We start from the raw sequence: 18,204 nt of genomic DNA, 5'->3' as shown, positions 1-18,204 counted from the left end.
GTCATGCCGGGCTGGGCCGGGCTGGGCCAGACTGGGCCAGGCTGGGAGGGAACAAGGCTATCAGGCACACGGCCATCTTGTCCTGCCTGGTTGCCTTTTCTCTGAGCAGCCCTATATGTAGGTAGAAAGGTGCCACCTGTTCCACTTCTGGGGGTCTCCTTCACTTTGTCCCGACAACAGTGTACACAGACTAGGAACAGTAAGGTCTACTGGAAAAGGTGGGCACTCACAAGCCAGGATCTTGGCTTCTAGCCCTGGCTGCTGTAAGAGGGATCTACAAATGAAACCTGGTGTAACTCTACGATGTTAATCAGAGACACCTAACTGGGAGTTTTACTTGTATTTATTTTTCACTATACCCAGATGTTGGGATTTTTTGAAAGTCACTCAGAAGGGAAAAGAAGCAAGTAGAATAGGAGTTGCTGTCTCCCATTGCCTGCCTGGGGAACCTGATTCAAGCAAGGGGTGAGGGGTTAGGCTTTGTACCTCATCCTTTAATACCTTTGGATTTCCCATGACAGAACCTAACCCCAAACAAGGCACCTAGTAAAACAATGTAATTTCATTAATGTGGATTATCTACTGTACCCTGTGCTGTTTGTCTGTCCCATACATTGAAGGGGAAATGGAGGCAGCAAGGCGTGCCAGAGGTAGGCTGGGGTGAGACTTCAGAACCCTGAATTGCTTGACAGCTCTCCAAATCAGAAACTGCTCAGGTTGCCGGAACCCTGCAAATAAGTTTGAGAAGAGGGAAAGAAATCTGGAAGGAAGGAGCCTCTTCCAATGGAGTGTTGCTGGAACATCCCTTCCGGACACTCTGTCTCCCCCTATTTGGCTGTGATTTCTCCTTTGGAAGCTGGGATTCCCAGACACTAAGCACGCTCAGATCGTGTGGTTTTGCTTTATTTTGGGGTGGGAGAGGGGGTAGGGGAAAGGGAAAGAGAAGGGGCTGGGCGGTGAGCTAGGTGGGGGCAGAGAACGAGTAGAAGGAAATCCTTATTCTGGGGCCAAATGGAAGAAATAATGAGATGATTATCTGATCAGAGCTGGCAGTTTCACAGTCCCTCCCAGATGACTTCTTCTTGCTGCCTAATCTTGCTTCCTAGTACCCATCTGCCAGGGAAATTGCGTGCTCGCCGTCTAGACTGAAACCCGCGACTCTGCCTACCCCTCCTCTTGCAGTAGCAACCTAGAGACCTGGGATCAGTTCCCTGACTGTGAAGAATTAGAGAAGGATCCAGCAGGAATACATGTAGGAGGCTATTAGTAAAGCGTGAACCTGGGGAGACAGATGCACAATCCTGGGTACCTGACAGCTGTCCTGTCCCTCTCATGTCCTGTCTCATGCTCTGCACAGAGGAGAGCAGTGGTCCGATTTGATTCTAGTTCTCAAGTTCCTTGCCGCACCTCCTCCAGCCCACCCCAGTACTCCTCCTCCCTGCCTTGCCCACCTGTCTGTCCGTCACCACCAACCACTCCTCACACTGCCACAGTGCACCCTCAGATCCTTCTCCTAAGTGCTCATCTGATGCTCTGAACCTCCCTAAGCATGTAAAATTGGGCAGGAAATCTGTTGCAGACAGTCTAGCTTCTGAGGTTTCTTCTCTTCAAATCAAAGAGGCCCCTGTGGTATGCTGGGATTTCCCCTTCAGGTCAGCTCCAGGAAGGTTGAGGGCAGAGAACAGCCAGGTCCAGCTCTCCTCCACCCCCCACCCTGTTCTTTTCTTCAGTCTTGTGTACACCAGGAAGTACCCCCGCATAAGGATTTAGGATAAAAGTTTGTGAAATTTAGGGGTTGGAAACAAGGTCGCCATTTGTCAAGATTCTGGCAGATGGGCTTCTGAGGATTTAGGTATCCTGTCTGCTCATACTGATTACCATGCCACTCACCTGTGGACCCCGTGACTGAGAACCATGTGGTCACCAAGCAAGGAGTCAGGAATTCATTGCACCGAATGACTCCCATCTATCAACAGAGAGCCCCTCTTCCCTCTTCCCTAGCACTGGTCCTTGAGCTGGTCACTACCTATTCCTAGGGTGGTTGGCTTCCCTTATTCAAACCAACAATACAACATCATGTCCCTGGAGCGACAAATGCTTCAACTACTGCAGTTCTGCTTTCCTGAGGACAGTACAAGGTGCTGCAAAGACTTGGCTCCCACACTCCTTCCCAACAGCTCTCAAACCTCAGCTTCTACCTACTTAACTTAAACCCCCTTTCCCAGACTTCATTCTACCAAGCCTGAGGTGTTTCCTCTTGAGTAGAGTCATCAGCAATTTGGCTTACACCAACTGTTGCAGAGGCAGCCCCACCCCCAGAGGTGGGGCCTTAGGGAATACTTCCCACTCGGGCACTAGGTGGCAGTGTTGCCTCATTACAGCAGAGCAGGAAGCCTCAGAGCCGGACTGTGATTTCTTGGAGGGCTGTCCTGCCCTGGCCTCAGCGTGTAATTTAATCATCCTCTCCCAGAATGTTGTTAGTAGGCATCTCTGGGATTTAGCCTCATATGGGGTTTTCTTTTCTTTTTTTTTTTTTTTCCTCCCCAAAAGCTAATATGGCATTTTTAGGGTTGTGACTGGCTTGTATTTCTAGCAACTAGCAAAGAAAACAACTAGAGCTGTCCTCTCCTTCCACCCCAATACTCACATTTTTTCAAAATAGGAAGCTGGACTCCAGAATGGATTGCCACAACAGTTTTATTTAGGGTTGAGGATGATGTGGGGCTCACAGACTGTCGGTGCTGAGGGTCTCTCATGGGGCGTAGGCCTTCCTGCAAGGTAGGCCTTCCGCAGTTGTCTGTTGTCCATGGCTGAAGCAGATCAACTGAGATCTAGGGGAGGGAGGCATGCAACTGCTCCCCTGGAGGGTCCCCCAGAAGCAGCTAGGGAGGGCCTGTCTGTGTGACACTGGCAGTAGTCTGAGGCCTGGGCCCCATTCGGGAGGGCCATTGGAACTGAGTGGGGGAATCTGGGGGAACGCTTGATGCTCCAGCACTCAACCTGAAACCATCCTGTTCCTTCCCGCCTTCTGGACTTCCTTTCCTCTCCTTCAACCCCAACATACACAAAAGAGAAAATTTAATAGGTTCCTCCACACCCCTAATTGATTTCAAATGTTCCCTGAAGTGGCCCAGCTGAGTAACCACCTGCAACTCCAAGATGTAGGAGACTGAGTCACTAAATCCACGGCAGGACTGGAGCCCAGGTTTCTTCATCCAACAAATATTTATTTGAGTACCTTGCCATGCAGAGTGCCGCAAGCCACCGTGGGGAATACAAAGATGTCTAAGAAACTGTCCCCGACAGGGGGGCAAGTTTTCCTTCTCTGAGGATCCAAGTTTTAGAGCATGTCCCAGTGTGGAATTTGGGAGGAAGACAGATCTGGAATCAGGTCCCTTCTTAAAACTTATCAGAGCTGTGGTCCTTGGAAGTTCACTGAACTTTTCTGAACTTTTGTTTCTTCAAATTGAAAAATGAGAAAAAACAATATATATATATATATATATAAAAGTATGGTTCCATCTAAATAGAACTAATCTCCAAAAAAAAAAAAAAAAAAAAAAGAAGAAGAAAAACAGAAAAAGACAAATAAGTGAATGTCTTGTAGAGTTGATGTTTAAATAAGTTGTGTATATGAAGTGACAACACAGGACCTGACCCATGAGGCGTATTTATGACATGGCAGGTGTCAAAAGTGGGAGGCATCTATTACTAAGAGTGTGTGTCAACCCATTCTTCTTTGGTTCTAACCTACTAGCCTCTCATTTTTCTGTAGGTGAGATATTAACTTTAATTCCTTAGGAATTTAATGTGCTTATCTGTAAAATAGGAATTGTGGTAAATAGGGTGGTGTTTTGTTTTTGTTTCTGTTTTTTTAACAGCATGGTCTCAGGATACTTAAGGACTAGAATCAGACAGAGGCCCCAAAGGACCCATTTATTTTATTTTTAAAAACTGTCATTTTTTTTTAGCTTGGGCAGCGGTACTATTTCAAATAAATTGAACAATGGTGCTAAAGTTTTTTTTGGAACTGTAAGTCCTTTTGAAAAGCCAATGAAAGCTATGCTTACTCTCTAGAAAAATGTACATGTTCACATGGCTTACATAACATTTAGGGCTTTCTGGATTTCGATGGCCAGGGTCTGCTGACATTAGTCCATTGTTCAGAGCCTATTGATGGCTTTTCTGTTTTGACTGACATCTAAATGAGATTTTATAGGATGGCTTGACATTCCCTTCTCTCCCAATGAGGAACTTTGTATTCAGAGTAAGGAGTTCTTCAGCGGAATGTGGAGCTTTGTGGAAGACAGATTCACACAGATGTAAAGAAAATGGGGGCGGGCACGTGTACTGTAGCTGACTTTATCCAGCAAGACTTAAGATTTACACGGGGCTTTCAGGCCTGTGAAGACAAGCTTTCTATGGCCTCCTCCTCAGCTCTTTCCCATGTGCAGCAATGATCAAATTCACACCGTGTGTCCTCACAGGACCCTGAGGGATGGTCCGGTTCCTATTTACCAGAACTCAGCTCCCAACCAGGACCCAGCTATGCAGTGAGGCCACGGCAGGCCTGCCCTTGGTGTCGAAGAGCCATAAGAGCCGTGGAGCTGGGGCCTGCTGTGGGCCTCCGGGGCGGGTTTGCCACTGTGATGACGAAGAGACTCCTGAGTTTTATGTCAGAGGAGGGCGTGTGCCTGATGGTTGTAAATTAGCAACTTCACACAGGAGAGTTCCCGTTGCGTGGCTTTCTGACCCTCCAGAAGAAAGGCATGGTGGCGACAGGAGTGTGTGTTGACAGAGGTAAACAGAGCGCCAGCATGGCCTTCTCTTACAGCCCACTGCAGGCCCGTCACGGGGACTTCTCTGACTCCCTGTGTGGGACCATCTCCTCTGTCTGCTTCATGCGCGCTCTCCCAGGTTGTGGGGTGCCTCCTCTTTACTAGTTACATGTGTGTCTCATTTCTATCCCCTGAAAACTTCTCAGGAGCCAAATGCCTTTGTGATTGACTTTTGTCATCACCAAACATCCACCACAGTATTAGAATCTCAGTGAAGTTTGTAGAATAATGTAGAAATGGCGATTGCTGGATGCCCCTGGTGAGTGAGAGGTTCGGGGAACCTTGGACACTGGAGGCTCTTTGGGAGGATGCAGGCCAATGGCTTTCAAATTCTGCTTCTGCTGCCTGCTGGGATGTCTCAGGGGCCTCTCAGGGAAACCCTGAGCGAGGGGCTCCCTGGGCTTCTTCAACAGGAACCACCCCTCTCTTCCTATTTCACATGAGAGACTTTTTGATGACTTTAAGAAAGCTCAAACTCTACAGCTCTAGAGCAGACCTGGCATACTATGGTCTATGGGCCACACTGGCTGCAAAGCCAGAACCAACTTTTGTAAATAAAATTTAATTGGAACACAGCCACACATCTGATTATGCATTTGCTGTGGCTTCTTCTGTGCTAAATGGCAGAGTTTAGTAGTTTCAACAGAGACCGTGTAGCTTGCAAAGTCTAAAATATTTACTGCCTGGTCATTTGTAGAAAAGGTTTGCCAACCCCTGCTTCTACAGCATTGCTCTTTGAGTGTCAATGTGACAGAGGTGGCTGGGACAGTTCAGGCTGCCGTGGGAGCACACCTAGCAGTAGATACAAAGAGGACGTGTCAGGCGGGGCTACAGCCAAGGGGAACTGCACGACCAGAGACCAGCACTGTGCTCTGAAGAGCCTCGCTGCAGCTGCATGCAGGCCCCACACCCAGGGTGGCAGGGAGGATGGCAGACCAGGCCCTGGGACACAGTGGACTCTGGTTCCGGGATTATCAGAAGCTTCGCGGAGCGTTCCTTAGGCCGCTCAGCAGTCTACAAGGCTGCCGCCCGACTCTTCTTCCCTCTGTCCTCTCCTCGGGGTCTGGCTTGCATCATGGACTGGTGGCTCTCCCAGCCTTTTCTGGCTCCTTCCAGTTTCCTCTCGTAGTTGTCTCTTCTAATAAAATTCTTGCATATTTAATCCTGTCTTGGCATCTACATGTGCTACACGACTCTCTAACCCAAATGCAGATTTGGACTCAGTAGGTCTGGAGCCTGAAGTTTTGCCTAACATGCTCCTAGGTGCTGCTGCTGCTGAGAGTGTGTGGATCATGGTCTCAGGGGCAGGACTCCAGACTCACAAGCCCGGGGCGGGGGCTGCAGACTTTTTCTATAGAGGGACAGCCAGCAAATTGTTCTGACTCTGCAGGCTATTCAGTCCTTGTTGCAACTACTTACAAGGACATGCAAACAGCCAAAGACAGCATATAAACACATTGCCATGGTTGTGTTCCAATAAAACTTTATTTATAAAAACAGGTGACAGTACTTTACCTCCCCCTTATATAGGAGAATCTTTCCAAATGCTCTGCTTCTTCTATAGTTCTCTCTTGCTTTGCTTCTTGTGCCACACCATCCAGAACAATGCCAGCCGAAAGACTGTGACCAGTGATGGAAAACATTATTTTTGCTTAAGTAAAAACAAAGTTCACAGAGTGTTCCTGCAGGAAATAGTCATGCTAGTTTCTTGGGATGAACACTAACTATGGGTAAAGCTCATATATATTTCTTTTATTTAGTTTTTAATCTTTTTTACTGACATGAAATTGTACATATGTATGGGGTATAGTTTGCCAAATTTCACACGTATACAATGTGCAATGATCAAGGTTCTTTTTAAATAGCATATTGAGATATAACCTTTATTACTTAAAGCTGGGATATTTCAGTGTATGTTTGCTTAATGGTTTTTAGCATCTTTATGTTAAAGAATTATGCAACTGTTACCACAATCTAATTTTAGGACATGTTCATCAGACCCAAAAGAAATACTCTTAGCACTGTCCTTCCTGAATCCATCACAGGCATAGGCATACCACTAATCTACCTGTTGTCTCTGCAGATTTGCCTATTCTGGACTTTTCATAAAATATACGGCTACTTGCATTTAGTTTCTTTCACTTGAGGTTCACCATAGTGTACCATGCATCAGAGCTTCATTCATTTCTGTGGTTGAGCAGCATTCCATAGATATATCCAGTCATTAGTTGAGGGACTGTTCAGTCTTTTCCACTTTGGGCTATTATGAATAGAGCTGCTTTGAACATTGTGCACAGGTGAACATGTGTTTTTATTTGGGTAGCTAAATATCTAGGAGAGGGATTGCTGGGTCATATGGTAACTCTGTGTTTAGTTTTCAAGGGACTGATGGATTATTTTACAAAATGGCTGTGCCATTTTGCAATTCCCAACAATGCATGAGGGTTTGGTTTTATATTGCTGTCCTTCGAAAATGAAATGGGTTGCTGTGGCATCGCTAGTGAGTAGGGCTTTGTCACTGGCAATGTCTGATGAGCATTGGAGGTCTTGGAGAAATGTGCTGTCATCCTACATAATCAGGAGAGATGCCTGGGCCTTTGATGCCAAGGCCCCTACAATCCCAGGGAGCCCTGACTGGTTGAAATGGGGACTCTTGTCAATCTCCCTCCTCCAGCTTCTTGAGGGTATCCCAAGATGAACTCGGATTCTCATGAACTGGCATCGGCATGTGGGGAGCTCATCTTTGATCCAGAGAGCATTACTCTGTTATCTCTCACCTGATGAACACTGAATTACAGGCTTTTGGGGGACATTCAGCCACTTGGAAAAGTCACATTGTATCAGAGTCTAATACAGCAGTACCTTCAGAAAGAAAAGGAGAAGAGAAACAGAGCAGGAAGATGGAGCCCACGTAGCTCCCTTATGATGCCAGGGCTTTCTCTGGGTTTTGCCCTAGCTGAGGGCCTGGGCCCACTCTGTTCAGGGCTTTGCATCTAACTCACAGGCTTCCATCCGGGACTTTGGAATTGAGCTGTTTTCTGGGATGTGGGTCGGAAGGAGGGGTTTCCATTGAACATGACACTGATCATCCTGCCCATCACCCTGCAGCTTCAGTGCCTACCACCTGCAATTACCCTCCCTCTCCTCATCCCCCAACCTGCAGTTACTGTGAAAGAATCTCCTAGGTTCTTTTGATGTGGTGAGTGAAGTTTCGACTGTCTCAGACCCAGGTAGTTCCATTGGCGGCTCATTCCCCATCCTCTTTGAGCCTGTACCTTTTGGGACCTCTGGGTACAGTTCTAGAGGTTGTTGAGTTGGAAATACTCAGAAAAGGTGGAGGCAGGGTTAGAGAGTAGGACTCACCACTACCTTCTTTGGGCTTTTGGTGACCCAAATAAATTCAATGTTTGCTTGTCACTAGCAGCACCCTGTCCTTTACCTCTGCTAAATCCTCTGCGCACTTCTTTCTTGTTCCTCTGAGCATCTAATTCATTCAGAACGTGTGTGCCAGGAGTCTGGCTCCTTCTCTTTCCTGTTTTAGTTCATGCCTTGAGGAGGCCAAATAAACACCTTATTTGGTGTTTATTAAGAGGAAGGCAGCACCTTAGTCTGGATCCTGAGCCTCATATGCCTAATATCCATGCTTTGGTTCCTGATGTCATAAACAAGTACATAAATCCTGGGCTTCTGCCCTGGAATACATGGAATTAGGTTACTCTGGGGGCTCATCAAATCTGTTTCTGCTCACGTTGTACACACCCTCGTCCTAGCACCTTCCAGAAAGCATATTTCAATGCCAAGTTTGTGTCCAGAGAGTAGCAGCATTCTTCCCTTCCCATGTTTACTACCTGCTTTAAAACAATCCGCCTTTTTGGATTTTTTTTTTTTTTTTAAAGAGAGAACAGCCAGGAAATAAAGCTCAGTAGGCAAACAAAAACATCCCAGTTCTCTTTATAAGTCAGAAGTGAGTGGTAAAGAAAAGTGGCTCTGCTCAGATATGCAATATGGTAACTGGAACCCAAGGGCTCAGGACTTTCTGAAATTGAAGTGTTGCCATGACTACCAGCTAGGATATCAAGACCAGGCATTATGGCACATTTCTGGGTTAGAAGTCCAGTTACTTGATCAGAGAAGTCTCAGAGCTTAAAAGTTAATGGATTAATCAGTCATCGTTTAGGTGGTGACTCAGTACTTGCTAAGTTTCATACATGTAGTTGATGCACATTCTGGTCAGGAAATTAAAGAAATACTTTGGTTCTATATATTCATTCATTCATTTGCTCAACATTATTGAGCTTCTGTTAGGTGAATTGTGAAGCATTTAACCACATGCTGGGGAATTAAGGACTGCTAAGGCAGAGGCTTTCCTGAAAGGTACTCAAGGTCCGGTGGGTGGCTTCCTATAAATGGATTACTACAGCCTGGCTTGTGGCAGTGGCCAGACTTGCTTGGATGAGCCCAAGGAGGTAACTGAAGAGACAGAGGAAGGGCTCTAATGTGGTAGAATTGGGAAGAAGATAAAGGAGGTCAGACAGTGCAGGAGCACCAAGCAAGACTGCCTAAAGAGGGTTCTTTGGACTTTGTGGTCAGGAAGCACTGGTAACTTTACAGAGAGCAGTTCTGCTCTAGAGCTGGCACCCAGGAGGAGAGTTGCTATTATAGTAAGCAGAGAGAGGCAGGGGAGAAGATGGCTGAAGACAGACAGCGGGTCTGGCACACCTAGATGCAGAATGTATACAGAATGGTGGCTGAGAAGAAAGACATGAGAGCAGTACAGGCTTGGAGAGATCTCGTTTCATGGTCAAAGATCCAAGCCCCAGGCCTCACGTTGAAGAACTACTAATCTCAAGACAGCACAAACCAAGAAAATATCAGAAGATAAATACACACAAATGTAAAGCACGTGCACGCAAACACAATCAGTCTGAGAAATTATTGCAGATATTCTTTCTTAACAAATATGTCTGTAGTACTTACTCTGTGCCAGGTTCTACAGCAGTCAGTTTACAAATATTAACTCAAGAGCTTCTCAAGAAAAGAAATGGAGAAACTGGAGTACAGAGAGAAATAAGACCCGGCCCAAGGTCACACAGGCCAGTCGATACAGAGCCAAGGTCATGCAGCCAGCCCATGCAGAGCCAAGCTTTGAACTTTGGTGTCTGTCCCTAGAGCTCATGTTCTTCTCTTCTATGCAATACTGTTTCTAATTTTTTACAGCAGGAGAAATAGGGAGTGAAGGATCCCAGACTGCTCAACTGAAGCCCGCTATGTCTCACACCTACTCTTCTGTTTCCTGCAGGTCAACAAAGGGCCCTGCCATGCTGCCTAGGTCTCTGAGAGTTCCTATCTCGCTTTGTTGCCCCTCACCCTCTACCGCATCCCATACAATACCAAACATCAATCACCCAGTGATGACTGGTTTGTGTCTGCACTGTTTTGGTCCTGCTATGTTCATCCTTATGGCCTGTAACTCCTGGAGAGATCAATCACTGGGCTGCAAGCTATCTGAGCTTTCTCAAATGCAAAGCAGCTTGTTGCTTTCTTGCCTACAACCATTAGATGATTCTGCTGTGCCCTCAGTATGAAGCTCATGACCTTCATGTCAAATGGCATTCTACTTACCACCTCCTCAAGTTCATACTATCCTTTAGGCTAGGCACACACTTGCACACCCACATGTATACACGTGCACACATGCATGCACATATATATGTATGCATACTCGTACACAGACACGTGTAAGCATATACACACATGTACGTGTGTGTACACATGCATGCACATACATACATGCACACTCACATACACAGACTCACAAGCACTCACGACCATGATCAAATGCATTCACAAGTATGTGCCCCTTCAGTTCAACTTCCAAAAGCACCAAACTGCTGTCAGTGGTACAGATATACCATCTCTTCCTGGACTTGGGCCTCTGATATCTGCCCTTTGTCTAACAGTAAACTGTTCCCCAAACCCGTATTCACCCAACTGGCTCTTGTTCACCACCTGAGTTTTCAGTTCATGGGACATCTCTTCCCAGAAATTGACCTTGATCTTCCTCAAGACTAATCTAGATTTGTTCTCCTGGGACCTTTACTCTGCTTTATCAAAATACTTAGAAGAATTTACCATAATTTCCATTTTGATTTCTGTTCACTAGACACATACTCATATGCCAGGTACTATACTGGGCTTAGGCATTAAACAGGCAGACATGGCCCCACCTCCTGGTCATTTCTATCCCAAGCTAGCTCCCCAACCCTGGCTGTAAGTCTTCGGGGGCCAGAGGTTGTCCTGGTTCATTGTGGCATCCCTAGCACCTTGTGCATGGTCAGCTAGTAATAAATCACTCTTCCAATAAATATTTGACAGAGGGTGAATGAATAAAAGTACGTCAGTAAGGAATCAGTCTTAGAATCTGCAAAGTGAATTATTCTATTTGAAAGTGGGAAGGAAGGCCTGGTCATCTTAAAGTTATTGATTTGGAAGATGGTCAAGATGCTTGAAATCTCCTAACAACTGGAAAGAGCCATTATTCTTATCCTGTACCTCAATTCACTCTCCCGCCTTGATAAATATTGACTGGAAACTAATCTAGAAAAATTGCATGCCGTTTACAACTTGGTTTAACCAAGATTATTTCTAAAATTTCAGCAATTTTCTCTTGAAGTGCTTCTTCGGGTTTTCATGCAGAGTCTCTTTCTCACTCTCTGGGCTTTTGTGTGTGTTTGTGCCTAGTTCCTGGAGTGGAAGGGAGTGGAGAAGGGCACCTCTGGAGCCAGCCTGATAAACAGGCTAGCAGGGACCTGGGCATGTTCCTTGGGCTCCAGGTCTTTCCAGGGTTGTTCCTTTTCTAGTCCTCATAAAATCTGGGGTTTTTATAAAATTCTCTGTGGGGGTAAAGTCCGTTTAATGTATTCATTGGCAACTCCTAGGTCAGCTCATTTTTTTATCCAGACACTCACTAGTTCCTTTATATTCAACAGATATTTATTGAGCACAAAGTAGGTATTTAATAACTAATTTTGAAATGAACTCCAACTTCACATGGAATAAACACTAACCACAGTAAAGGTCTATTTTAGTTTTATTGTTTGTTCCAAGGCACATGAATAATTTGGAATAATTACACAATAGAATATCCTCATAATCCTGATAGTACATACGTGGCATGGATCCTGAAGAAGGAGGTCATCCTAGCAGGATTCCCTTCCTGGCTGTGGCATTCTTGCTGGGCCCTTGAGCAGGGTGTGGGACGTCACTTGATTGACCTCAATCAGGGACCAGCCATGGTAGAGGTGGGGACACTGGGTGGTAATCCCACCCTCTCTTCCTCTTTGCCCTTCTCCTCTCAGCATTTCTGGGGACTGAGCAGTGACAGTGTGTCGCCACATGCTGCAGAAACCCAGGCACCAAAGGGGGGAAACAGCTGCTTACCTTGCATTCCCTGGGCACTTCTGTCAACAAGATCCTCCTGGTCCTGCTTCCTGCCAGCCTGCAGCCTTTCTGCTCTCCGACCCAGCACCCTGTGGCTGCCCCTTCGAGCTGCTGCATGCAGCAGGTACAGCCTCTGACCTTGGGGGACTCTTCAGCATGATGCGTGCATCCCTGAGCCAGGCGCCTCTTTCTCTCCTCTCCCCACAGCCTGCTGCTTACCTGCTTCTGGCCTCCGTGCAAGCTGTCCCCTTGTCTTCAGTGTCATGCCTCCCCCCCACCATCTGTCTAAATTCATTTCCTACATGTAGTGGGTAGGAAGGCTGAGGTGGGGTCTGATGTTCTGGGTTCAGGTCCTTTACTAGAACTATACACTTGGCAAGTTCAAGTCCCCTCATCTGCAAAATTGAAACAGTGGTGACTTCTGTGTCAGAATTGTTGTGATGATTAAATAAGTTAAAATGAACCGGAGGCTTGGGGTGGTGCCTGGCACAGGTGCTCTCTGAATTTTGGTTGCTGTTTTTGTTATCTGCAGAGCTCTGTGGCGCCCAGGGACCAGAACTGGCTGTTAGGACGCTGCCAGTCCTGGCTCAGGCTGCCCTTCCCTGGGGCCTTCCCTGCCCCTGCTAGTCTCCTTCTCTGAAACTTTTGTTTAATGGATGTCTATATGGTACAATTTAACATGTAATTGTAGTGAAACCTGCTTAACTGGATTCCAACTAAACAGGATCCTTAACTGTGCTTTGGTTATTCTGCTTTTTAGGAGGATGGGTACATGATAAAAAGGTGAGTTCAAAAGAGGACCCCAGTGGGAAAAGACCCTGCCCTTTAACACGTGGGTTCAGCCCAATCTGTTCCACCTTCTGTAGCCTCAGCCATGAAGGTTTGGGGTAGTGAGAAACAGTTCTAGCTATGACCTGAAAATCCTTTGATGTAAATCTAGGGACAGAGATTCCAGGCACAGTCTGTCCAGGCAGCAGACAGCCCACCCCAGTCTCCACTTTGCAAATGGGACAGTGAGGCACAGAGAGGGAAAGGGAACTTCCTGACATTACACAGGGGCAGGCTGAGACTGTGCTCTCAGGTTTCCTGCCTTGCAATTTGGTGTAGTTTCAACTCTATTGGATTGCCTCTGCTTGATTTAAATCTCTCACTGGAAAGCAGAAAAAAAGATTTTTAAGGAAGATTTTCAGTAAGAAAATGAAACAAACAAACAAAACCAATGAGGACCATAGTCCTCATATGACCTGAGATGCCAGTGAACTTGATCACTATTTCCCTTTGTCCTTTCTCATTCTCACTCAGGAGTTAAGTGGCCAACCTATGTCACTGCAGGGATTTACTCTGGGGCCAAATTTAAGTGTCCTCTTTGAACACTAGGCTCTGAAGACTCACCTGGATTCAGTTTGGGGACATACACTCTGTCCTCTGTTTCTTCCAGACTTTCACACTCATGGAAAAGGGGCTGAGAGCATTCAAGTCGACTGCCCCACTATTTGGTGTGTGTGATCTCTGGGTCACCAGCCTCAACTCGTTCCCTATAAGGCAACCAGAGTCCTCTTTCTTGCCTTACTTGTGATGGCACAGAGAAAGCAAAAGTGTTCAGCTCTTATTAAATGAGCAGAGAGGTTTACAGAGGATGACAATAAGACACAGCAGGCTAATGTTGGCAGAGTCAAGTAGTGTATCGCTTTAGACACCCTCAGCCTCCAGGCAATGGGGAAGTAGTTTCATTGCAAAAGGGTCTTCTGCAGGCTTGCTTTACATAGTGACTCCTGCAGCGCCTCTGCATCATTGAGTCTGTATGTGATAATATTTAGGCACTTCTTAAGGTAGTGTTGATTCTGTAAATTGCACTCAGTAAAAGAAATGCCAGAGCAAATTTCTGAGAGGAGTCTCAAAATTATTTATTTGGCAGAGGAGAAAAATGACAGAACTGATGGTGGTGCTGCTTGGTAGCTGCGAGAGAGAGTTCTTGGGCAGCTCTTGGTAGAGATGGAGGCAGGCTGGGGAAGAAGGTGGCATCCTGCTGTGAATACCACTGAGGCCCTCCCAGGATGGGCAGGTGCTGGGGCATCTTATCAAGGTGAAGATAAGGCATCTTATCTTCACAACATTACAATGCTTATTTGATTTTGGTTATTTATTTATTTTCCTATGTGGGGAAAGATAAAGTTGCTAAATGTTCTCAGATGGTGGGTGATGTTGGGCAAAATACTGACTCTAAAGGAAATTGCCCAGGAGAGTCAAGAGGTGACAAGTCTGATGGTGGCTCAATTCTTCTTGGTCCCTCCCAGGTAATGGGGAAGGAAGTGGAAAGCCAGCGTGCTTTTCTACCAGCATTGTGGGTGGAGACATGCTGGGCAGACTGGTAACTGCCCCCACTACGGGGAGGAAGTGGTACAGAAGGCTGGAGGGATTTTCTTTATTAGAGGTGAGGGGTTTTTAGTGTCTTGTGACATATTTTCAGTTAGGAAGATGCTCTTTTGTGGATTTAGTCCATTAATGGATTACTCATTCCTACATGGGGTAGATGTCAGCCTTACACACGGGAGTGTGGAGAGTGGAAGGCAGGTAGGCAGCTTTCGCCAGGCTTATTAGACACGTGAAGAGATAGGCCTAAATATGCTGAAAGGCTAACAATGATGTTAGCAGAGAATGATGTTATTGCGAGCTTAATAAGTCTGAGCACTCCTTTGTTTTGCATGTGTGCCTTCATTTAATCCTCCCCACGTGAGGCCTGATTCTGGCCTCCACTTGCCAGGGATGAGGAAGTAAAGTTTGAAGAATTGCATCAGGTTGCTTAGGGTGGCAGAGCCAGTGCATGTGGTTGATCTAGGGTCTCGAGCTCCACAGCCTGTTCTTTGAGCTTCAACAGATTGAACTCTCTTTTTGGTTTTCAGTTGGCTGCTGGGCTGGCTCTTCTTGGTCACTGGTGGGTCTCCAAGGCCTTGGAGAGTCTGGGGAAGCTGAGAAAGGGGCAGGATTGTCCTGAGAGATACCCAGAAAACTCCTGAAGGCACTGGTCATTCTTGGCAGGGCATGTTACAACTCTAGGTCGACAACCTGGTCTCTGTGTGTTGCTTTCTCAGCAAGAAAATAGTAACAAGTCACAGGGCTTGTTGCTTGGTGGCCAGGCAAGTTCCCTGGAGAAGGCTTCTGCTGCTCTCGATCATTCCAGGGTGATCCAGGGTGATGGCAGCACTGGGCCTGGTTCTTCACAGCTGTGGGCTTCACACGGACCTGTGCCTGCTGTTTATAGATTTTTCCAGAAATGCAAGATTCCTTTAATCAACCTCAAGGCCATGTAGAAATGAAAATGATCAATTTACTATTTACCTACTAACTTATTTTTGTCCTTACATTTTTCTTATTCTAATCTTCTAACAAAATCTGATTAGTTCATTTTTTCTACTTAAAATCCTTTAGGAGGAGTAGACTTAGGTTGTTTAATAAATTAAAAAATTAAAATTAATTAAATTAAAAAATTAAAATTAAAAATATTTTTCCTATGAATCTGTACTTTTGAAATAGACCATATATTATTTTAAATAATCTGGATTAGAGTATATATATTGTTTCAGAATTTACCTTGTTTTCTAATAAATAAGCTGTGAATATTTTCTTCCTGGTCCCTAAATATTCTTCAAAAATATGATTTTTTTAAAATGGTAGGGTGGTATGGACTGTGTTATTTTTCTGTGATTAAGTAATGCTGTTGTGAACATCCTGTGAACATACCTCTTAGACTGTTTTCCTAAGGAGGATTCTTAGGACTGAAATGATGGGGCTGGAGGGTCTGAATGTTTTGGCAAATGATTTTCAAATGGCTCTCCAGAATGGGTTACCAATTCTTTTTCTCCAGCAGTGCACAAGTGTGCCTTTTCCTCCACAATGACGCCTTATCTAGAGACTATTGCTGTTCTTCCTTTGCCAGGTTGATAGATGAGAATTTTATCTTGTCTTCATTTGCATTTCTTTGATGTTGAACACTTGAAATTCTTATGTCCACTTGAAATTTTTATTTCTGAGTTTCCTGTTTGTGTCTTTGTACCCACTAGGCTCTCCCCTCTATTGTTGGCACCTAATATTGTGCTAGTGATAAGTGAGCAAAGAGGTGTCCCAAAGGATCACTGGGCAAACATGTCTATGGTGTGTTTGCATCTATATGTGAGCCTGTGTGTGTGTGTGTAATAAGAGAGGTGAAGGTGGAGTAGAGGGGGCTCACCTGAGGGTGGGAATGGTGTTACAGTCACTAGATGAATGTTTATCACTCACTGTTGACAAAGCCTATCCTCAGAGACAGTCTACTCTGATTTGGAGACCTGTTCCTGAGGGCCTGCGAGTTGCAGCTCAGCAGTTGGGCATGTGCATAGCACATGAGTCATGGGTTGGATCCCCAGTACCACCAGAAAAACCAAAAAACCTAACCAACAAACAAACCAGAACACAAAACAAAGCTGGAGGGGTAGCTCAGTGGTGGTGCTCTTCACTCCAGCACCGCCCAAAACAATCAAACGTAGCCAACGAACAAACCCCCCTTCCCCAACGACAAAGGCCGGGCAGCATTGCTGCTCAGAGTGTAGTCTGAGGCTCAGCACGTCAGTCCTGGGAGGCTCGTGGGAAGGTGGGATTGCAGTCACTGCTGAGACCTGGCTTTTCAATCCCTAGTAAAATGTGAGAAGCTCTGGTCTGGAGCCTCTGGTCTTCCCGGAGGTCTGTGTGCCGCTTCAGCCGGACTCTTAGGCAGGTGCTTCTGATACTAGGTAGTGCACAAGGTGGGCGTGCTTTAGAATCAGCCCCCTGCCCTGCCCACACCCTCAGTCAGTAACAGTAGCATCTCAGAGAAGCCAACACTTAGCGTCGCTGTGCCGGGAACTCTTGACTACCTTCTAGAGGTGACATGCACGGGTCGCCTTTCCTGAGTTGTGAACTCCTTCAGCTGCTTCTTCCCCGCCTTGCCTTCTGTGTTTTCTTGCTCTCTCAGGCCGTTTCAAAGCAGCCCTCCCCTCTCCCTGCAAACCTGCCTCCTGAACCCTCACCTTGTTCATGCGTGGCCTGTGGAGAGCCGGGGAACCCCCTCCCCCAGGGTCCCATCTTTGCTCATGAGACCACGACTAAAGTGAGAAGAGCTCTGTAAGGAGAGGATGAGCGATCTGTGGCCAAGGTGCCAGGGAACAGCCCAGGAGGCTCCTCACCCGCGCCAACTCCTGACTCCTTGGACTTGCAAATGAAAAGCTGAGCCTACACCTGTCCTGACGGAGACCATCTGGAGCAGCTGAGAGACCCTCCCTGGCTCGCCGCTCTCGTTCTTCCTGCTCATGGTCCTGCTCTCTGCAGGTGTGCTAGGTCTTTGATGGATGGCTTCTCTCCTTCTCCTCTGTCCTCTTCATCCCTCTCATGCTCTCCCTGGGGGGCGGGGAGTAGGTCTGCAGAAGCAGCGCACATGCCTGTGGAGCAGCCCCAGCCATGCCATCCTGAGAAAGGGCCCTGCCTTGCAGCAGGCTGATTTATGGCTGTGACCTCCCCTGGACTTGTTTTTTTGCTCATTTTCCTCCTAAAACCAAGCTTACACCACACAGCATGTTTTTTGAGTTACCAGAATGGATGACACCAAGCGTGATTCCTGTTTTGTTGAACGGAGCCTCACCTTCCCAGAAGCTGCTGGGGCTTCCTGGAGAAGCATGGCTGTCACCCGACTGATCCTCCAGAGGCGCAGAGCAGAGCTTCACTGGGGCCATTTCCTGGAAGTGAGCTTCCCCCACCGTGTCCACCTGACCTTACCTTCACCCCCTGTCAGCTGGGCTTACCGCTGAAAGATGTCTGTCACACTCTGCATGGACAATGTTCCCTCCACGGTGGGCCTTTGTCATGCCACGGTGTTGTCATTCACCTGTGTAGGGTTCAGAAGGAAGCAGTTTGTCACGTG

The 18,204-nt window shown here is 46.6% G+C and overlaps 1 protein-coding gene across 3 annotated transcripts in view; it reads left to right on the top strand.

The window, feature by feature from the left end:
* The window catches only part of PAPPA2 (pappalysin 2), a 515,818-nt gene that overhangs the window by 273,279 nt on the left and 224,335 nt on the right, over positions 1-18,204 (top strand). The gene's annotated exons all lie outside the window — the stretch shown is intronic.

The sequence above is a fragment of the Sciurus vulgaris genome (genome assembly GCF_902686455.1).
Source record: "Sciurus vulgaris genome assembly, chromosome: 12".
Lineage (NCBI taxonomy): Eukaryota > Metazoa > Chordata > Mammalia > Rodentia > Sciuridae > Sciurus > Sciurus vulgaris.
The sequence above is the reverse complement of the archived record's forward strand: the minus strand, read 5'-3'. Positions and strand labels throughout refer to the sequence as shown.